The following is a 23747-nucleotide window of genomic DNA, read 5'->3' as shown; positions in this document are numbered from 1 at the left end:
CTTAAGCGCTCGCAATACTTTGCCACTACGCAGCGAATATTCACCGACATTTAAAGCACTCGTTCACACTATTTTTCGCATAGATTTCCCAATTATGCCTGTGACAATCATAGCTTCAGAATTACTGAGCGATTCATTCATCCCAACAACCAACGTTAACCCGTGCCCACAAATATAAATTCATTGTCCAACTTCAACTCCTTTCACAACATCCCCGCCTACACAAGTCACTCACTATAGGAATAATATTAGGCTTCTCTATTCATTTCGCAAATTGCCATAAACTACAATATAATATTACTTCGCATCTCTTTTTATCGTCTCACATAAACCGTTTCAGCTTGCAAAGTTTCTTCAGATTTTAGATTTAACTAATTTAATTTTCAATTGTCTGGAACGGCTGTTAACTTCGTCTGTAGCTTTCCCCACAGCGGAGACGTGACGCTTCATTCCGAGAAAAACTACTATATTACCTACAATAATTGAAATTATGTTGAATATGACCCGCTCTGCTCCAGTCGAACACAATATCACTACATCACAAATCCAAACGGTGGCGAGGTAAGGTACAACGTTTTTAGAATAATGGAATTATTCGTTACTAGATGTTCATTTTAATCAGTCTGTATGGTGGCAATGTGATGTATCTCCGTAGGGAAAAGGCTGCGGATATGAGCACATGTAATCAAATTGTTCCTTCCGCTGTAGTGAATGAGAATATTTGAGATTTATTTGTGGCGAGGTGTAGAAGATTATGTTACAGTGTCCATAATATTAAAATACTTTTCTCTTGAGCCTACCTGTTCAGAGGATCGGTCATTGCTGCTGTACTTCGAATTTTGTACCGTTCATTTAATCTCCTTAATGCTGCTACATATTCCTTCGCACAAACACACTTTCAATACTTGTATCGTACAATAAATACATCTGATATCGCAGAGAATTAATACGAAACATAAAGTTCCGCCAAGCATCCGCAGCCATCTTACATAATTTTATTGCCGTACATATATACATACACAAATACAACACTACATGATAGCGATTAAATGGGCCGATCCCGGAAGCACTGCAATACCGGGCCAACCCGTGACAGAGGTGGAGCAAGCTCCTAGCACTCCGTCATTTTCCAAAAATCAGTTTAATATTCTGGTCCTGCAATGCAGGACGTATCAGATATTAAGCTGATAAGAACAGATACTACACTTTGATCTTAGCCAAAAGGCCGAGAAGCGATGCCAAACGACGCCCGTCGCGACACAATTAATCTTACAACGACGCCTGTCACAGACGGGACGCGAACTTATCCCGCTGGCCTCAGAAATTAAATTCATTACAAAATATCATAGCAAGACTCTCTGAACAGAACTACTATCGTCTCATGCGCATTCAGAGTGCGCACTTCACCTGCATTCGGATATCAAGTAAAATTAATTACGAAATACAATGAATTATTATGCCACGCGTGCACATTACGTGTGTCTGCCATCTAGCGCCTGCTGTTGGCGTTACCCTCGCTCATAATACGCCAGCATCCCTATTAAACTAGGTCCCGCGCCGTGGTCTAAGACATCCTCCCTAGGATTCCCGTCATGGAATCCGGGCTATTCCGAGTACTCATGGCTTCGGCCAGTGTATGGGACCGGTGCCCACCCAGCATCGTGGTGCACTTGGGGAGCTACGATAGGTGGCGAAATAAAGCCAGCTCTATAACGGCTGGGGGATTCATCGTGCTAACCACACGATACTTCCATTTTGGTTTCATGATCGTCCACCTCTGCTTCGGCATGTTGACGTGAGTTCAGCAGCCGGTTGCTCGGTCATGGTCCTTCATGGTCTGTCGTGCCACGGATTAGTATATAACGACTAGACTATGATCAACACGAACATTTATACCGCTATGATGCATGCTGTAGGCTACTAAATCAACAATAATATTTACAACGCATCCAAGTGCTGATGTAAGAGGCTAGGTCTCCTCGGCTCTTTCTTCTTCATTTCAAATGGGTAACATGACGTCCTCAAACATTCATTTCAAAATGATTCCCAATCTGAACAAAAGCATATTATTAAGTTTCTACCTAACGTTATTAGTACTCTAAACTCAGCGTGTCTGGAAAATACGTATGTACACGTGATCTCCCATGTTCCATATCTTACATAACGGCAGTACAGGTTCAGATCGTTACCACCAAATTAACAAACGTTCCCACATTACAAGCGCACACATTCATTCACTTCTTCTCAGACATCATATTCATTTCCTGTATAATTACGTACATTAAGTACATGTATACTAAGAATTCTGATTACAGTTACAAATTTTACGATTTAAATGCATTTATGTCATTTTTCTTTTCACAAATTCTCATCAAATTGCTCCTCACAACTGGTAACAAATATTAAATCATTTTTAGTATTTCCAATGACAGTCAATCTATCCTTCCCCATTTCCAGTTTAATACTGTGCACACCACTCTTCTTCTCCTCTTCGTCACCGTCTTCTTCTTCTATTTATCAATTCCGCTATAATGCCACAGTAACGAGCTTGGCGTACCCTGACCAACCACGGAACACCTGACATGATTCTTTCTTGTTCGCAGGGACGAGAAGTCTGTATTTTTTCTCAACGCAGCTATTCTGTTTTAAACAGGGATGTCTATGGCTTCCGAAACTGCATGTCATTAAAAATTCTCACATTAAGAAATTTGTAGCCGATCACTTGGAACGGCAGGGTAACCGAACTTCAGTCGATGCATTTATAATTATCGGCTATCCGGGAGAGTAAAATCACGCAGGCGATTATTATTGCTCTCAAAACTCACGCAATTTCGCCAGCATACGTACGTCGAACCCCTAACTGCCCACCGATACTAAATTCCAACACACGACTCGCATACGTTGTGTTATACTGTATTTCTAATTTTTAAGGCCAAATGCACGACATACTGTCAAGAATGAAAGAAAAACAATAATAGAATTGCCCTGAAATTCCTTATATTGTTGCGAATTCGATCTCAACCTAATTCCAAGAAGCTACCGCATATATGAGTCCTACATGTTCATCTCAGTCAAAGGGCCAGGCCAGGCCAGGCCACTAAGTTAGATCGGATATGATGAACATTTTTTCTACCTCAGCTCAGGCAAAAACCCAAGAAAGTCGCAAATACGACATCACATTCGGATATAATCCGAAAACCCAACAACAATGAATACCTCCATCACACCATATCAGCTAAACGCCCATCAAGGAAATTCAGAGATCAACAGAATTTCATCTTGGACAATAGGCTGAGGAACAGTCCCATATACTACACTTCGATCTTAGCCAAAAGACCGAGAAGAAAAACCGATCACGTGCCGTCGGGATCTATTTAATTCTACAACAGCACCTGCCATATGCGGATTATTAACAAACTCCGCTCCATTTAGATATACAGTTCGATACACCATCTTCTAAAGGGACTCTCGCTAAAGCTGTACTGCCATATCTTTCGAATAGAGTGCGCATACCATTTGTATTTCAATTAATCACAATACAGATTATAAATTGTAATGACGTGTGTCTAAATTACGTACACCTGCCCTCTAGCGAATGCTGTCGGAGTTATTCTCGCGCAAGTACACTGAACTTGCTACTGCTGCCTACGATAGGCCGATGTTACATTCCTCGCATTAATTCTTAATATAGCGATCGAAAACTATCTAACCGCGGTTGCCGCACCTATAGAAACGGCAATCATATCCTTAAATAATGAACTTTTTGTGATAAAGGAAAAAGAAAAGAAAGAGACAGAGATCAGCTTAATTTCATTCAAGCGGAGCGACAGCACGGAAACTAGCGTCCAGCTCTTGAGACAACTAGTCAAACAACAGATGGTAACTACACAGAATTTACTGCATTGCAACATTCATTGTGTTATTATAGCAGTAGTGTCAGATTTGTAAGCTCCAATACCGTTTGTGGAGCTAGATCGGAGCATGAACTTGCTTGTGTCTGTGGAAACACCGGAGCACGAAACCCGTCTAGTGGAGCGCTCAGCTCCGTTTAGTCCCTGTCTGACATCGCTGTATTATAGTTTCTATGAACCATATTTCCGAAGTGTTGAGCTATGAGCACTTAAGCGCTCGCAATACTTTGCCACTACGCAGCGAATATTCACCGACATTTAAAGCACTCGTTCACACTATTTTTCGCATAGATTTCCCAATTATGCCTGTGACAATCATAGCTTCAGAATTACTGAGCGATTCATTCATCCCAACAACCAACGTTAACCCGTGCCCACAAATATAAATTCATTGTCCAACTTCAACTCCTTTCACAACATCCCCGCCTACACAAGTCACTCACTATAGGAATAATATTAGGCTTCTCTATTCATTTCGCAAATTGCCATAAACTACAATATAATATTACTTCGCATCTCTTTTTATCGTCTCACATAAACCGTTTCAGCTTGCAAAGTTTCTTCAGATTTTAGATTTAACTAATTTAATTTTCAATTGTCTGGAACGGCTGTTAACTTCGTCTGTAGCTTTCCCCACAGCGGAGACGTGACGCTTCATTCCGAGAAAAACTACTATATTACCTACAATAATTGAAATTATGTTGAATATGACCCGCTCTGCTCCAGTCGAACACAATATCACTACATCACAAATCCAAACGGTGGCGAGGTAAGGTACAACGTTTTTAGAATAATGGAATTATTCGTTACTAGATGTTCATTTTAATCAGTCTGTATGGTGGCAATGTGATGTATCTCCGTAGGGAAAAGGCTGCGGATATGAGCACATGTAATCAAATTGTTCCTTCCGCTGTAGTGAATGAGAATATTTGAGATTTATTTGTGGCGAGGTGTAGAAGATTATGTTACAGTGTCCATAATATTAAAATACTTTTCTCTTGAGCCTACCTGTTCAGAGGATCGGTCATTGCTGCTGTACTTCGAATTTTGTACCGTTCATTTAATCTCCTTAATGCTGCTACATATTCCTTCGCACAAACACACTTTCAATACTTGTATCGTACAATAAATACATCTGATATCGCAGAGAATTAATACGAAACATAAAGTTCCGCCAAACATCCGCAGCCATCTTACATAATTTTATTGCCGTACATATATACATACACAAATACAACACTACATGATAGCGATTAAATGGGCCGATCCCGGAAGCACTGCAATACCGGGCCAACCCGTGACAGAGGTGGAGCAAGCTCCTAGCACTCCGTCATTTTCCAAAAATCAGTTTAATATTCTGGTCCTGCAATGCAGGACGTATCAGATATTAAGCTGATAAGAACAGATACTACACTTTGATCTTAGCCAAAAGGCCGAGAAGCGATGCCAAACGACGCCCGTCGCGACACAATTAATCTTACAACGACGCCTGTCACAGACGGGACGCGAACTTATCCCGCTGGCCTCAGAAATTAAATTCATTACAAAATATCATAGCAAGACTCTCTGAACAGAACTACTATCGTCTCATGCGCATTCAGAGTGCGCACTTCACCTGCATTCGGATATCAAGTAAAATTAATTACGAAATACAATGAATTATTATGCCACGCGTGCACATTACGTGTGTCTGCCATCTAGCGCCTGCTGTTGGCGTTACCCTCGCTCATAATACGCCAGCATCCCTATTAAACTAGGTCCCGCGCCGTGGTCTAAGACATCCTCCCTAGGATTCCCGTCATGGAATCCGGGCTATTCCGAGTACTCATGGCTTCGGCCAGTGTATGGGACCGGTGCCCACCCAGCATCGTGGTGCACTTGGGGAGCTACGATAGGTGGCGAAATAAAGCCAGCTCTATAACGGCTGGGGGATTCATCGTGCTAACCACACGATACTTCCATTTTGGTTTCATGATCGTCCACCTCTGCTTCGGCATGTTGACGTGAGTTCAGCAGCCGGTTGCTCGGTCATGGTCCTTCATGGTCTGTCGTGCCACGGATTAGTATATAACGACTAGACTATGATCAACACGAACATTTATACCGCTATGATGCATGCTGTAGGCTACTAAATCAACAATAATATTTACAACGCATCCAAGTGCTGATGTAAGAGGCTAGGTCTCCTCGGCTCTTTCTTCTTCATTTCAAATGGGTAACATGACGTCCTCAAACATTCATTTCAAAACGATTCCCAATCTGAACAAAAGCATATTATTAAGTTTCTACCTAACGTTATTAGTACTCTAAACTCAGCGTGTCTGGAAAATACGTATGTACACGTGATCTCCCATGTTCCATATCAAGTATTTCTTACATAACGGCAGTACAGGTTCAGATCGTTACCACCAAATTAACAAACGTTCCCACATTACAAGCGCACACATTCATTCACTTCTTCTCAGACATCATATTCATTTCCTGTATAATTACGTACATTAAGTACATGTATACTAAGAATTCTGATTACAGTTACAAATTTTACGATTTAAATGCATTTATGTCATTTTTCTTTTCACAAATTCTCATCAAATTGCTCCTCACAACTGGTAACAAATATTAAATCATTTTTAGTATTTCCAATGACAGTCAATCTATCCTTCCCCATTTCCAGTTTAATACTGTGCACACCACTCTTCTTCTCCTCTTCGTCACCGTCTTCTTCTTCTATTTATCAATTCCGCTATAATGCCACAGTAACGAGCTTGGCGTACCCTGACCAACCACGGAACACCTGACATGATTCTTTCTTGTTCGCAGGGACGAGAAGTCTGTATTTTTTCTCAACGCAGCTATTCTGTTTTAAACAGGGATGTCTATGGCTTCCGAAACTGCATGTCATTAAAAATTCTCACATTAAGAAATTTGTAGCCGATCACTTGGAACGGCAGGGTAACCGAACTTCAGTCGATGCATTTATAATTATCGGCTATCCGGGAGAGTAAAATCACGCAGGCGATTATTATTGCTCTCAAAACTCACGCAATTTCGCCAGCATACGTACGTCGAACCCCTAACTGCCCACCGATACTAAATTCCAACACACGACTCGCATACGTTGTGTTATACTGTATTTCTAATTTTTAAGGCCAAATGCACGACATACTGTCAAGAATGAAAGAAAAACAATAATAGAATTGCCCTGAAATTCCTTATATTGTTGCGAATTCGATCTCAACCTAATTCCAAGAAGCTACCGCATATATGAGTCCTACATGTTCATCTCAGTCAAAGGGCCAGGCCAGGCCAGGCCACTAAGTTAGATCGGATATGATGAACATTTTTTCTACCTCAGCTCAGGCAAAAACCCAAGAAAGTCGCAAATACGACATCACATTCGGATATAATCCGAAAACCCAACAACAATGAATACCTCCATCACACCATATCAGCTAAACGCCCATCAAGGAAATTCAGAGATCAACAGAATTTCATCTTGGACAATAGGCTGAGGAACAGTCCCATATACTACACTTCGATCTTAGCCAAAAGACCGAGAAGAAAAACCGATCACGTGCCGTCGGGATCTATTTAATTCTACAACAGCACCTGCCATATGCGGATTATTAACAAACTCCGCTCCATTTAGATATACAGTTCGATACACCATCTTCTAAAGGGACTCTCGCTAAAGTTGTACTGCCATATCTTTCGAATAGAGTGCGCATACCATTTGTATTTCAATTAATCACAATACAGATTATAAATTGTAATGACGTGTGTCTAAATTACGTACACCTGCCCTCTAGCGAATGCTGTCGGAGTTATTCTCGCGCAAGTACAGTGAACTTGCTACTGCTGCCTACGATAGGCCGATGTTACATTCCTCGCATTAATTCTTAATATAGCGATCGAAAACTATCTAACCGCGGTTGCCGCACCTATAGAAACGGCAATCATATCCTTAAATAATGAACTTTTTGTGATAAAGGAAAAAGAAAAGAAAGAGACAGAGATCAGCTTAATTTCATTCAAGCGGAGCGACAGCACGGAAACTAGCGTCCAGCTCTTGAGACAACTAGTCAAACAACAGATGGTAACTACACAGAATTTACTGCATTGCAACATTCATTGTGTTATTATAGCAGTAGTGTCAGATTTGTAAGCTCCAATACCGTTTGTGGAGCTAGATCGGAGCATGAACTTGCTTGTGTCTGTGGAAACACCGGAGCACGAAACCCGTCTAGTGGAGCGCTCAGCTCCGTTTAGTCCCTGTCTGACATCGCTGTATTATAGTTTCTATGAACCATATTTCCGAAGTGTTGAGCTATGAGCACTTAAGCGCTCGCAATACTTTGCCACTACGCAGCGAATATTCACCGACATTTAAAGCACTCGTTCACACTATTTTTCGCATAGATTTCCCAATTATGCCTGTGACAATCATAGCTTCAGAATTACTGAGCGATTCATTCATCCCAACAACCAACGTTAACCCGTGCCCACAAATATAAATTCATTGTCCAACTTCAACTCCTTTCACAACATCCCCGCCTACACAAGTCACTCACTATAGGAATAATATTAGGCTTCTCTATTCATTTCGCAAATTGCCATAAACTACAATATAATATTACTTCGCATCTCTTTTTATCGTCTCACATAAACCGTTTCAGCTTGCAAAGTTTCTTCAGATTTTAGATTTAACTAATTTAATTTTCAATTGTCTGGAACGGCTGTTAACTTCGTCTGTAGCTTTCCCCACAGCGGAGACGTGACGCTTCATTCCGAGAAAAACTACTATATTACCTACAATAATTGAAATTATGTTGAATATGACCCGCTCTGCTCCAGTCGAACACAATATCACTACATCACAAATCCAAACGGTGGCGAGGTAAGGTACAACGTTTTTAGAATAATGGAATTATTCGTTACTAGATGTTCATTTTAATCAGTCTGTATGGTGGCAATGTGATGTATCTCCGTAGGGAAAAGGCTGCGGATATGAGCACATGTAATCAAATTGTTCCTTCCGCTGTAGTGAATGAGAATATTTGAGATTTATTTGTGGCGAGGTGTAGAAGATTATGTTACAGTGTCCATAATATTAAAATACTTTTCTCTTGAGCCTACCTGTTCAGAGGATCGGTCATTGCTGCTGTACTTCGAATTTTGTACCGTTCATTTAATCTCCTTAATGCTGCTACATATTCCTTCGCACAAACACACTTTCAATACTTGTATCGTACAATAAATACATCTGATATCGCAGAGAATTAATACGAAACATAAAGTTCCGCCAAGCATCCGCAGCCATCTTACATAATTTTATTGCCGTACATATATACATACACAAATACAACACTACATGATAGCGATTAAATGGGCCGATCCCGGAAGCACTGCAATACCGGGCCAACCCGTGACAGAGGTGGAGCAAGCTCCTAGCACTCCGTCATTTTCCAAAAATCAGTTTAATATTCTGGTCCTGCAATGCAGGACGTATCAGATATTAAGCTGATAAGAACAGATACTACACTTTGATCTTAGCCAAAAGGCCGAGAAGCGATGCCAAACGACGCCCGTCGCGACACAATTAATCTTACAACGACGCCTGTCACAGACGGGACGCGAACTTATCCCGCTGGCCTCAGAAATTAAATTCATTACAAAATATCATAGCAAGACTCTCTGAACAGAACTACTATCGTCTCATGCGCATTCAGAGTGCGCACTTCACCTGCATTCGGATATCAAGTAAAATTAATTACGAAATACAATGAATTATTATGCCACGCGTGCACATTACGTGTGTCTGCCATCTAGCGCCTGCTGTTGGCGTTACCCTCGCTCATAATACGCCAGCATCCCTATTAAACTAGGTCCCGCGCCGTGGTCTAAGACATCCTCCCTAGGATTCCCGTCATGGAATCCGGGCTATTCCGAGTACTCATGGCTTCGGCCAGTGTATGGGACCGGTGCCCACCCAGCATCGTGGTGCACTTGGGGAGCTACGATAGGTGGCGAAATAAAGCCAGCTCTATAACGGCTGGGGGATTCATCGTGCTAACCACACGATACTTCCATTTTGGTTTCATGATCGTCCACCTCTGCTTCGGCATGTTGACGTGAGTTCAGCAGCCGGTTGCTCGGTCATGGTCCTTCATGGTCTGTCGTGCCACGGATTAGTATATAACGACTAGACTATGATCAACACGAACATTTATACCGCTATGATGCATGCTGTAGGCTACTAAATCAACAATAATATTTACAACGCATCCAAGTGCTGATGTAAGAGGCTAGGTCTCCTCGGCTCTTTCTTCTTCATTTCAAATGGGTAACATGACGTCCTCAAACATTCATTTCAAAATGATTCCCAATCTGAACAAAAGCATATTATTAAGTTTCTACCTAACGTTATTAGTACTCTAAACTCAGCGTGTCTGGAAAATACGTATGTACACGTGATCTCCCATGTTCCATATCTTACATAACGGCAGTACAGGTTCAGATCGTTACCACCAAATTAACAAACGTTCCCACATTACAAGCGCACACATTCATTCACTTCTTCTCAGACATCATATTCATTTCCTGTATAATTACGTACATTAAGTACATGTATACTAAGAATTCTGATTACAGTTACAAATTTTACGATTTAAATGCATTTATGTCATTTTTCTTTTCACAAATTCTCATCAAATTGCTCCTCACAACTGGTAACAAATATTAAATCATTTTTAGTATTTCCAATGACAGTCAATCTATCCTTCCCCATTTCCAGTTTAATACTGTGCACACCACTCTTCTTCTCCTCTTCGTCACCGTCTTCTTCTTCTATTTATCAATTCCGCTATAATGCCACAGTAACGAGCTTGGCGTACCCTGACCAACCACGGAACACCTGACATGATTCTTTCTTGTTCGCAGGGACGAGAAGTCTGTATTTTTTCTCAACGCAGCTATTCTGTTTTAAACAGGGATGTCTATGGCTTCCGAAACTGCATGTCATTAAAAATTCTCACATTAAGAAATTTGTAGCCGATCACTTGGAACGGCAGGGTAACCGAACTTCAGTCGATGCATTTATAATTATCGGCTATCCGGGAGAGTAAAATCACGCAGGCGATTATTATTGCTCTCAAAACTCACGCAATTTCGCCAGCATACGTACGTCGAACCCCTAACTGCCCACCGATACTAAATTCCAACACACGACTCGCATACGTTGTGTTATACTGTATTTCTAATTTTTAAGGCCAAATGCACGACATACTGTCAAGAATGAAAGAAAAACAATAATAGAATTGCCCTGAAATTCCTTATATTGTTGCGAATTCGATCTCAACCTAATTCCAAGAAGCTACCGCATATATGAGTCCTACATGTTCATCTCAGTCAAAGGGCCAGGCCAGGCCAGGCCACTAAGTTAGATCGGATATGATGAACATTTTTTCTACCTCAGCTCAGGCAAAAACCCAAGAAAGTCGCAAATACGACATCACATTCGGATATAATCCGAAAACCCAACAACAATGAATACCTCCATCACACCATATCAGCTAAACGCCCATCAAGGAAATTCAGAGATCAACAGAATTTCATCTTGGACAATAGGCTGAGGAACAGTCCCATATACTACACTTCGATCTTAGCCAAAAGACCGAGAAGAAAAACCGATCACGTGCCGTCGGGATCTATTTAATTCTACAACAGCACCTGCCATATGCGGATTATTAACAAACTCCGCTCCATTTAGATATACAGTTCGATACACCATCTTCTAAAGGGACTCTCGCTAAAGCTGTACTGCCATATCTTTCGAATAGAGTGCGCATACCATTTGTATTTCAATTAATCACAATACAGATTATAAATTGTAATGACGTGTGTCTAAATTACGTACACCTGCCCTCTAGCGAATGCTGTCGGAGTTATTCTCGCGCAAGTACACTGAACTTGCTACTGCTGCCTACGATAGGCCGATGTTACATTCCTCGCATTAATTCTTAATATAGCGATCGAAAACTATCTAACCGCGGTTGCCGCACCTATAGAAACGGCAATCATATCCTTAAATAATGAACTTTTTGTGATAAAGGAAAAAGAAAAGAAAGAGACAGAGATCAGCTTAATTTCATTCAAGCGGAGCGACAGCACGGAAACTAGCGTCCAGCTCTTGAGACAACTAGTCAAACAACAGATGGTAACTACACAGAATTTACTGCATTGCAACATTCATTGTGTTATTATAGCAGTAGTGTCAGATTTGTAAGCTCCAATACCGTTTGTGGAGCTAGATCGGAGCATGAACTTGCTTGTGTCTGTGGAAACACCGGAGCACGAAACCCGTCTAGTGGAGCGCTCAGCTCCGTTTAGTCCCTGTCTGACATCGCTGTATTATAGTTTCTATGAACCATATTTCCGAAGTGTTGAGCTATGAGCACTTAAGCGCTCGCAATACTTTGCCACTACGCAGCGAATATTCACCGACATTTAAAGCACTCGTTCACACTATTTTTCGCATAGATTTCCCAATTATGCCTGTGACAATCATAGCTTCAGAATTACTGAGCGATTCATTCATCCCAACAACCAACGTTAACCCGTGCCCACAAATATAAATTCATTGTCCAACTTCAACTCCTTTCACAACATCCCCGCCTACACAAGTCACTCACTATAGGAATAATATTAGGCTTCTCTATTCATTTCGCAAATTGCCATAAACTACAATATAATATTACTTCGCATCTCTTTTTATCGTCTCACATAAACCGTTTCAGCTTGCAAAGTTTCTTCAGATTTTAGATTTAACTAATTTAATTTTCAATTGTCTGGAACGGCTGTTAACTTCGTCTGTAGCTTTCCCCACAGCGGAGACGTGACGCTTCATTCCGAGAAAAACTACTATATTACCTACAATAATTGAAATTATGTTGAATATGACCCGCTCTGCTCCAGTCGAACACAATATCACTACATCACAAATCCAAACGGTGGCGAGGTAAGGTACAACGTTTTTAGAATAATGGAATTATTCGTTACTAGATGTTCATTTTAATCAGTCTGTATGGTGGCAATGTGATGTATCTCCGTAGGGAAAAGGCTGCGGATATGAGCACATGTAATCAAATTGTTCCTTCCGCTGTAGTGAATGAGAATATTTGAGATTTATTTGTGGCGAGGTGTAGAAGATTATGTTACAGTGTCCATAATATTAAAATACTTTTCTCTTGAGCCTACCTGTTCAGAGGATCGGTCATTGCTGCTGTACTTCGAATTTTGTACCGTTCATTTAATCTCCTTAATGCTGCTACATATTCCTTCGCACAAACACACTTTCAATACTTGTATCGTACAATAAATACATCTGATATCGCAGAGAATTAATACGAAACATAAAGTTCCGCCAAGCATCCGCAGCCATCTTACATAATTTTATTGCCGTACATATATACATACACAAATACAACACTACATGATAGCGATTAAATGGGCCGATCCCGGAAGCACTGCAATACCGGGCCAACCCGTGACAGAGGTGGAGCAAGCTCCTAGCACTCCGTCATTTTCCAAAAATCAGTTTAATATTCTGGTCCTGCAATGCAGGACGTATCAGATATTAAGCTGATAAGAACAGATACTACACTTTGATCTTAGCCAAAAGGCCGAGAAGCGATGCCAAACGACGCCCGTCGCGACACAATTAATCTTACAACGACGCCTGTCACAGACGGGACGCGAACTTATCCCGCTGGCCTCAGAAATTAAATTCATTACAAAATATCATAGCAAGACTCTCTGAACAGAACTACTATCGTCTCATGCGCATTCAGAGTGCGCACTTCACCTGCATTCGGATATCAAGTAAAATTAATTACGAAATACAATGAATTATTATGCCACGCGTGCACATTACGTGTGTCTGCCATCTAGCGCCTGCTGTTGGCGTTACCCTCGCTCATAATACGCCAGCATCCCTATTAAACTAGGTCCCGCGCCGTGGTCTAAGACATCCTCCCTAGGATTCCCGTCATGGAATCCGGGCTATTCCGAGTACTCATGGCTTCGGCCAGTGTATGGGACCGGTGCCCACCCAGCATCGTGGTGCACTTGGGGAGCTACGATAGGTGGCGAAATAAAGCCAGCTCTATAACGGCTGGGGGATTCATCGTGCTAACCACACGATACTTCCATTTTGGTTTCATGATCGTCCACCTCTGCTTCGGCATGTTGACGTGAGTTCAGCAGCCGGTTGCTCGGTCATGGTCCTTCATGGTCTGTCGTGCCACGGATTAGTATATAACGACTAGACTATGATCAACACGAACATTTATACCGCTATGATGCATGCTGTAGGCTACTAAATCAACAATAATATTTACAACGCATCCAAGTGCTGATGTAAGAGGCTAGGTCTCCTCGGCTCTTTCTTCTTCATTTCAAATGGGTAACATGACGTCCTCAAACATTCATTTCAAAATGATTCCCAATCTGAACAAAAGCATATTATTAAGTTTCTACCTAACGTTATTAGTACTCTAAACTCAGCGTGTCTGGAAAATACGTATGTACACGTGATCTCCCATGTTCCATATCTTACATAACGGCAGTACAGGTTCAGATCGTTACCACCAAATTAACAAACGTTCCCACATTACAAGCGCACACATTCATTCACTTCTTCTCAGACATCATATTCATTTCCTGTATAATTACGTACATTAAGTACATGTATACTAAGAATTCTGATTACAGTTACAAATTTTACGATTTAAATGCATTTATGTCATTTTTCTTTTCACAAATTCTCATCAAATTGCTCCTCACAACTGGTAACAAATATTAAATCATTTTTAGTATTTCCAATGACAGTCAATCTATCCTTCCCCATTTCCAGTTTAATACTGTGCACACCACTCTTCTTCTCCTCTTCGTCACCGTCTTCTTCTTCTATTTATCAATTCCGCTATAATGCCACAGTAACGAGCTTGGCGTACCCTGACCAACCACGGAACACCTGACATGATTCTTTCTTGTTCGCAGGGACGAGAAGTCTGTATTTTTTCTCAACGCAGCTATTCTGTTTTAAACAGGGATGTCTATGGCTTCCGAAACTGCATGTCATTAAAAATTCTCACATTAAGAAATTTGTAGCCGATCACTTGGAACGGCAGGGTAACCGAACTTCAGTCGATGCATTTATAATTATCGGCTATCCGGGAGAGTAAAATCACGCAGGCGATTATTATTGCTCTCAAAACTCACGCAATTTCGCCAGCATACGTACGTCGAACCCCTAACTGCCCACCGATACTAAATTCCAACACACGACTCGCATACGTTGTGTTATACTGTATTTCTAATTTTTAAGGCCAAATGCACGACATACTGTCAAGAATGAAAGAAAAACAATAATAGAATTGCCCTGAAATTCCTTATATTGTTGCGAATTCGATCTCAACCTAATTCCAAGAAGCTACCGCATATATGAGTCCTACATGTTCATCTCAGTCAAAGGGCCAGGCCAGGCCAGGCCACTAAGTTAGATCGGATATGATGAACATTTTTTCTACCTCAGCTCAGGCAAAAACCCAAGAAAGTCGCAAATACGACATCACATTCGGATATAATCCGAAAACCCAACAACAATGAATACCTCCATCACACCATATCAGCTAAACGCCCATCAAGGAAATTCAGAGATCAACAGAATTTCATCTTGGACAATAGGCTGAGGAACAGTCCCATATACTACACTTCGATCTTAGCCAAAAGACCGAGAAGAAAAACCGATCACGTGCCGTCGGGATCTATTTAATTCTACAACAGCACCTGCCATATGCGGATTATTAACAAACTCCGCTCCATTTAGATATACAGTTCGATACACCATCTTCTAAAGGGACTCTCGCTAAAGCTGTACTGCCATATCTTTCGAATAGAGTGCGCATACCATTTGTATTTCAATTAATCACAATACAGATTATAAATTGTAATGACGTGTGTCTAAATTACGTACACCTGCCCTCTAGCGAATGCTGTCGGAGTTATTCTCGCGCAAGTACACTGAACTTGCTACTGCTGCCTACGATAGGCCGATGTTACATTCCTCGCATTAATTCTTAATATAGCGATCGAAAACTATCTAACCGCGGTTGCCGCACCTATAGAAACGGCAATCATATCCTTAAATAATGAACTTTTTGTGATAAAGGAAAAAGAAAAGAAAGAGACAGAGATCAGCTTAATTTCATTCAAGCGGAGCGACAGCACGGAAACTAGCGTCCAGCTCTTGAGACAACTAGTCAAACAACAGATGGTAACTACACAGAATTTACTGCATTGCAACATTCATTGTGTTATTATAGCAGTAGTGTCAGATTTGTAAGCTCCAATACCGTTTGTGGAGCTAGATCGGAGCATGAACTTGCTTGTGTCTGTGGAAACACCGGAGCACGAAACCCGTCTAGTGGAGCGCTCAGCTCCGTTTAGTCCCTGTCTGACATCGCTGTATTATAGTTTCTATGAACCATATTTCCGAAGTGTTGAGCTATGAGCACTTAAGCGCTCGCAATACTTTGCCACTACGCAGCGAATATTCACCGACATTTAAAGCACTCGTTCACACTATTTTTCGCATAGATTTCCCAATTATGCCTGTGACAATCATAGCTTCAGAATTACTGAGCGATTCATTCATCCCAACAACCAACGTTAACCCGTGCCCACAAATATAAATTCATTGTCCAACTTCAACTCCTTTCACAACATCCCCGCCTACACAAGTCACTCACTATAGGAATAATATTAGGCTTCTCTATTCATTTCGCAAATTGCCATAAACTACAATATAATATTACTTCGCATCTCTTTTTATCGTCTCACATAAACCGTTTCAGCTTGCAAAGTTTCTTCAGATTTTAGATTTAACTAATTTAATTTTCAATTGTCTGGAACGGCTGTTAACTTCGTCTGTAGCTTTCCCCACAGCGGAGACGTGACGCTTCATTCCGAGAAAAACTACTATATTACCTACAATAATTGAAATTATGTTGAATATGACCCGCTCTGCTCCAGTCGAACACAATATCACTACATCACAAATCCAAACGGTGGCGAGGTAAGGTACAACGTTTTTAGAATAATGGAATTATTCGTTACTAGATGTTCATTTTAATCAGTCTGTATGGTGGCAATGTGATGTATCTCCGTAGGGAAAAGGCTGCGGATATGAGCACATGTAATCAAATTGTTCCTTCCGCTGTAGTGAATGAGAATATTTGAGATTTATTTGTGGCGAGGTGTAGAAGATTATGTTACAGTGTCCATAATATTAAAATACTTTTCTCTTGAGCCTACCTGTTCAGAGGATCGGTCATTGCTGCTGTACTTCGAATTTTGTACCGTTCATTTAATCTCCTTAATGCTGCTACATATTCCTTCGCACAAACACACTTTCAATACTTGTATCGTACAATAAATACATCTGATATCGCAGAGAATTAATACGAAACATAAAGTTCCGCCAAGCATCCGCAGCCATCTTACATAATTTTATTGCCGTACATATATACATACACAAATACAACACTACATGATAGCGATTAAATGGGCCGATCCCGGAAGCACTGCAATACCGGGCCAACCCGTGACAGAGGTGGAGCAAGCTCCTAGCACTCCGTCATTTTCCAAAAATCAGTTTAATATTCTGGTCCTGCAATGCAGGACGTATCAGATATTAAGCTGATAAGAACAGATACTACACTTTGATCTTAGCCAAAAGGCCGAGAAGCGATGCCAAACGACGCCCGTCGCGACACAATTAATCTTACAACGACGCCTGTCACAGACGGGACGCGAACTTATCCCGCTGGCCTCAGAAATTAAATTCATTACAAAATATCATAGCAAGACTCTCTGAACAGAACTACTATCGTCTCATGCGCATTCAGAGTGCGCACTTCACCTGCATTCGGATATCAAGTAAAATTAATTACGAAATACAATGAATTATTATGCCACGCGTGCACATTACGTGTGTCTGCCATCTAGCGCCTGCTGTTGGCGTTACCCTCGCTCATAATACGCCAGCATCCCTATTAAACTAGGTCCCGCGCCGTGGTCTAAGACATCCTCCCTAGGATTCCCGTCATGGAATCCGGGCTATTCCGAGTACTCATGGCTTCGGCCAGTGTATGGGACCGGTGCCCACCCAGCATCGTGGTGCACTTGGGGAGCTACGATAGGTGGCGAAATAAAGCCAGCTCTATAACGGCTGGGGGATTCATCGTGCTAACCACACGATACTTCCATTTTGGTTTCATGATCGTCCACCTCTGCTTCGGCATGTTGACGTGAGTTCAGCAGCCGGTTGCTCGGTCATGGTCCTTCATGGTCTGTCGTGCCACGGATTAGTATATAACGACTAGACTATGATCAACACGAACATTTATACCGCTATGATGCATGCTGTAGGCTACTAAATCAACAATAATATTTACAACGCATCCAAGTGCTGATGTAAGAGGCTAGGTCTCCTCGGCTCTTTCTTCTTCATTTCAAATGGGTAACATGACGTCCTCAAACATTCATTTCAAAACGATTCCCAATCTGAACAAAAGCATATTATTAAGTTTCTACCTAACGTTATTAGTACTCTAAACTCAGCGTGTCTGGAAAATACGTATGTACACGTGATCTCCCATGTTCCATATCAACTATTTCTTACATAACGGCAGTACAGGTTCAGATCGTTACCACCAAATTAACAAACGTTCCCACATTACAAGCGCACACATTCATTCACTTCTTCTCAGACATCATATTCATTTCCTGTATAATTACGTACATTAAGTACATGTATACTAAGAATTCTGATTACAGTTACAAATTTTACGATTTAAATGCATTTATGTCATTTTTCTTTTCACAAATTCTCATCAAATTGCTCCTCACAACTGGTAACAAATATTAAATCATTTTTAGTATTTCCAATGACAGTCAATCTATCCTTCCCCATTTCCAGTTTAATACTGTGCACACCACTCTTCTTCTCCTCTTCGTCACCGTCTTCTTCTTCTATTTATCAATTCCGCTATAATGCCACAGTAACGAGCTTGGCGTACCCTGACCAACCACGGAACACCTGACATGATTCTTTCTTGTTCGCAGGGACGAGAAGTCTGTATTTTTTCTCAACGCAGCTATTCTGTTTTAAACAGGGATGTCTATGGCTTCCGAAACTGCATGTCATTAAAAATTCTCACATTAAGAAATTTGTAGCCGATCACTTGGAACGGCAGGGTAACCGAACTTCAGTCGATGCATTTATAATTATCGGCTATCCGGGAGAGTAAAATCACGCAGGCGATTATTATTGCTCTCAAAACTCACGCAATTTCGCCAGCATACGTACGTCGAACCCCTAACTGCCCACCGATACTAAATTCCAACACACGACTCGCATACGTTGTGTTATACTGTATTTCTAATTTTTAAGGCCAAATGCACGACATACTGTCAAGAATGAAAGAAAAACAATAATAGAATTGCCCTGAAATTCCTTATATTGTTGCGAATTCGATCTCAACCTAATTCCAAGAAGCTACCGCATATATGAGTCCTACATGTTCATCTCAGTCAAAGGGCCAGGCCAGGCCAGGCCACTAAGTTAGATCGGATATGATGAACATTTTTTCTACCTCAGCTCAGGCAAAAACCCAAGAAAGTCGCAAATACGACATCACATTCGGATATAATCCGAAAACCCAACAACAATGAATACCTCCATCACACCATATCAGCTAAACGCCCATCAAGGAAATTCAGAGATCAACAGAATTTCATCTTGGACAATAGGCTGAGGAACAGTCCCATATACTACACTTCGATCTTAGCCAAAAGACCGAGAAGAAAAACCGATCACGTGCCGTCGGGATCTATTTAATTCTACAACAGCACCTGCCATATGCGGGTTATTAACAAACTCCGCTCCATTTAGATATACAGTTCGATACACCATCTTCTAAAGGGACTCTCGCTAAAGCTGTACTGCCATATCTTTCGAATAGAGTGCGCATACCATTTGTATTTCAATTAATCACAATACAGATTATAAATTGTAATGACGTGTGTCTAAATTACGTACACCTGCCCTCTAGCGAATGCTGTCGGAGTTATTCTCGCGCAAGTACACTGAACTTTCTACTGCTGCCTACGATAGGCCGATGTTACATTCCTCGCATTAATTCTTAATATAGCGATCGAAAACTATCTAACCGCGGTTGCCGCACCTATAGAAACGGCAATCATATCCTTAAATAATGAACTTTTTGTGATAAAGGAAAAAGAAAAGAAAGAGACAGAGATCAGCTTAATTTCATTCAAGCGGAGCGACAGCACGGAAACTAGCGTCCAGCTCTTGAGACAACTAGTCAAACAACAGATGGTAACTACACAGAATTTACTGCATTGCAACATTCATTGTGTTATTATAGCAGTAGTGTCAGATTTGTAAGCTCCAATACCGTTTGTGGAGCTAGATCGGAGCATGAACTTGCTTGTGTCTGTGGAAACACCGGAGCACGAAACCCGTCTAGTGGAGCGCTCAGCTCCGTTTAGTCCCTGTCTGACATCGCTGTATTATAGTTTCTATGAACCATATTTCCGAAGTGTTGAGCTATGAGCACTTAAGCGCTCGCAATACTTTGCCACTACGCAGCGAATATTCACCGACATTTAAAGCACTCGTTCACACTATTTTTCGCATAGATTTCCCAATTATGCCTGTGACAATCATAGCTTCAGAATTACTGAGCGATTCATTCATCCCAACAACCAACGTTAACCCGTGCCCACAAATATAAATTCATTGTCCAACTTCAACTCCTTTCACAACATCCCCGCCTACACAAGTCACTCACTATAGGAATAATATTAGGCTTCTCTATTCATTTCGCAAATTGCCATAAACTACAATATAATATTACTTCGCATCTCTTTTTATCGTCTCACATAAACCGTTTCAGCTTGCAAAGTTTCTTCAGATTTTAGATTTAACTAATTTAATTTTCAATTGTCTGGAACGGCTGTTAACTTCGTCTGTAGCTTTCCCCACAGCGGAGACGTGACGCTTCATTCCGAGAAAAACTACTATATTACCTACAATAATTGAAATTATGTTGAATATGACCCGCTCTGCTCCAGTCGAACACAATATCACTACATCACAAATCCAAACGGTGGCGAGGTAAGGTACAACGTTTTTAGAATAATGGAATTATTCGTTACTAGATGTTCATTTTAATCAGTCTGTATGGTGGCAATGTGATGTATCTCCGTAGGGAAAAGGCTGCGGATATGAGCACATGTAATCAAATTGTTCCTTCCGCTGTAGTGAATGAGAATATTTGAGATTTATTTGTGGCGAGGTGTAGAAGATTATGTTACAGTGTCCATAATATTAAAATACTTTTCTCTTGAGCCTACCTGTTCAGAGGATCGGTCATTGCTGCTGTACTTCGAATTTTGTACCGTTCATTTAATCTCCTTAATGCTGCTACATATTCCTTCGCACAAACACACTTTCAATACTTGTATCGTACAATAAATACATCTGATATCGCAGAGAATTAATACGAAACATAAAGTTCCGCCAAGCATCCGCAGCCATCTTACATAATTTTATTGCCGTACATATATACATACACAAATACAACACTACATGATAGCGATTAAATGGGCCGATCCCGGAAGCACTGCAATACCGGGCCAACCCGTGACAGAGGTGGAGCAAGCTCCTAGCACTCCGTCATTTTCCAAAAATCAGTTTAATATTCTGGTCCTGCAATGCAGGACGTATCAGATATTAAGCTGATAAGAACAGATACTACACTTTGATCTTAGCCAAAAGGCCGAGAAGCGATGCCAAACGACGCCCGTCGCGACACAATTAATCTTACAACGACGCCTGTCACAGACGGGACGCGAACTTATCCCGCTGGCCTCAGAAATTAAATTCATTACAAAATATCATAGCAAGACTCTCTGAACAGAACTACTATCGTCTCATGCGCATTCAGAGTGCGCACTTCACCTGCATTCGGATATCAAGTAAAATTAATTACGAAATACAATGAATTATTATGCCACGCGTGCACATTACGTGTGTCTGCCATCTAGCGCCTGCTGTTGGCGTTACCCTCGCTCATAATACGCCAGCATCCCTATTAAACTAGGTCCCGCGCCGTGGTCTAAGACATCCTCCCTAGGATTCCCGTCATGGAATCCGGGCTATTCCGAGTACTCATGGCTTCGGCCAGTGTATGGGACCGGTGCCCACCCAGCATCGTGGTGCACTTGGGGAGCTACGATAGGTGGCGAAATAAAGCCAGCTCTATAACGGCTGGGGGATTCATCGTGCTAACCACACGATACTTCCATTTTGGTTTCATGATCGTCCACCTCTGCTTCGGCATGTTGACGTGAGTTCAGCAGCCGGTTGCTCGGTCATGGTCCTTCATGGTCTGTCGTGCCACGGATTAGTATATAACGACTAGACTATGATCAACACGAACATTTATACCGCTATGATGCATGCTGTAGGCTACTAAATCAACAATAATATTTACAACGCATCCAAGTGCTGATGTAAGAGGCTAGGTCTCCTCGGCTCTTTCTTCTTCATTTCAAATGGGTAACATGACGTCCTCAAACATTCATTTCAAAACGATTCCCAATCTGAACAAAAGCATATTATTAAGTTTCTACCTAACGTTATTAGTACTCTAAACTCAGCGTGTCTGGAAAATACGTATGTACACGTGATCTCCCATGTTCCATATCAAGTATTTCTTACATAACGGCAGTACAGGTTCAGATCGTTACCACCAAATTAACAAACGTTCCCACATTACAAGCGCACACATTCATTCACTTCTTCTCAGACATCATATTCATTTCCTGTATAATTACGTACATTAAGTACATGTATACTAAGAATTCTGATTACAGTTACAAATTTTACGATTTAAATGCATTTATGTCATTTTTCTTTTCACAAATTCTCATCAAATTGCTCCTCACAACTGGTAACAAATATTAAATCATTTTTAGTATTTCCAATGACAGTCAATCTATCCTTCCCCATTTCCAGTTTAATACTGTGCACACCACTCTTCTTCTCCTCTTCGTCACCGTCTTCTTCTTCTATTTATCAATTCCGCTATAATGCCACAGTAACGAGCTTGGCGTACCCTGACCAACCACGGAACACCTGACATGATTCTTTCTTGTTCGCAGGGACGAGAAGTCTGTATTTTTTCTCAACGCAGCTATTCTGTTTTAAACAGGGATGTCTATGGCTTCCGAAACTGCATGTCATTAAAAATTCTCACATTAAGAAATTTGTAGCCGATCACTTGGAACGGCAGGGTAACCGAACTTCAGTCGATGCATTTATAATTATCGGCTATCCGGGAGAGTAAAATCACGCAGGCGATTATTATTGCTCTCAAAACTCACGCAATTTCGCCAGCATACGTACGTCGAACCCCTAACTGCCCACCGATACTAAATTCCAACACACGACTCGCATACGTTGTGTTATACTGTATTTCTAATTTTTAAGGCCAAATGCACGACATACTGTCAAGAATGAAAGAAAAACAATAATAGAATTGCCCTGAAATTCCTTATATTGTTGCGAATTCGATCTCAACCTAATTCCAAGAAGCTACCGCATATATGAGTCCTACATGTTCATCTCAGTCAAAGGGCCAGGCCAGGCCAGGCCACTAAGTTAGATCGGATATGATGAACATT

The 23747-nt window shown here is 41.2% G+C and overlaps 6 non-coding genes across 6 annotated transcripts; all 6 read right to left on the bottom strand.

Annotated features, from left to right (window-relative positions):
• Positions 1-1044: 1044 nt before the first annotated feature.
• On the bottom strand, positions 1045-1237 carry LOC138694001 (U2 spliceosomal RNA). The gene has a single exon (XR_011330684.1). It is a non-coding gene; the product is annotated as a U2 spliceosomal RNA (small nuclear RNA).
• Positions 1238-5163: 3926 nt separating this feature from the next.
• On the bottom strand, positions 5164-5356 carry LOC138693998 (U2 spliceosomal RNA). The gene has a single exon (XR_011330682.1). It is a non-coding gene; the product is annotated as a U2 spliceosomal RNA (small nuclear RNA).
• A 3935-nt stretch (positions 5357-9291) lies between these two features.
• Positions 9292-9484, bottom strand: LOC138693997 (U2 spliceosomal RNA). Its single transcript, XR_011330681.1, has one exon. It is a non-coding gene; the product is annotated as a U2 spliceosomal RNA (small nuclear RNA).
• A 3926-nt stretch (positions 9485-13410) lies between these two features.
• On the bottom strand, positions 13411-13603 carry LOC138693996 (U2 spliceosomal RNA). Its single transcript, XR_011330680.1, has one exon. It is a non-coding gene; the product is annotated as a U2 spliceosomal RNA (small nuclear RNA).
• A 3926-nt stretch (positions 13604-17529) lies between these two features.
• On the bottom strand, positions 17530-17722 carry LOC138693995 (U2 spliceosomal RNA). The gene has a single exon (XR_011330679.1). It is a non-coding gene; the product is annotated as a U2 spliceosomal RNA (small nuclear RNA).
• Positions 17723-21657: 3935 nt separating this feature from the next.
• On the bottom strand, positions 21658-21850 carry LOC138693994 (U2 spliceosomal RNA). The gene has a single exon (XR_011330678.1). It is a non-coding gene; the product is annotated as a U2 spliceosomal RNA (small nuclear RNA).
• Between the last annotated feature and the right edge of the window lie 1897 nt (positions 21851-23747).

This window comes from Periplaneta americana, unplaced genomic scaffold (genome assembly GCF_040183065.1).
Source record: "Periplaneta americana isolate PAMFEO1 unplaced genomic scaffold, P.americana_PAMFEO1_priV1 scaffold_34, whole genome shotgun sequence".
In the NCBI taxonomy this organism is placed as follows: Eukaryota; Metazoa; Arthropoda; class Insecta; order Blattodea; family Blattidae; genus Periplaneta; species Periplaneta americana.
Note: the sequence above shows the minus strand (reverse complement) of the source record. Positions and strands in the feature narration are given on the sequence as shown.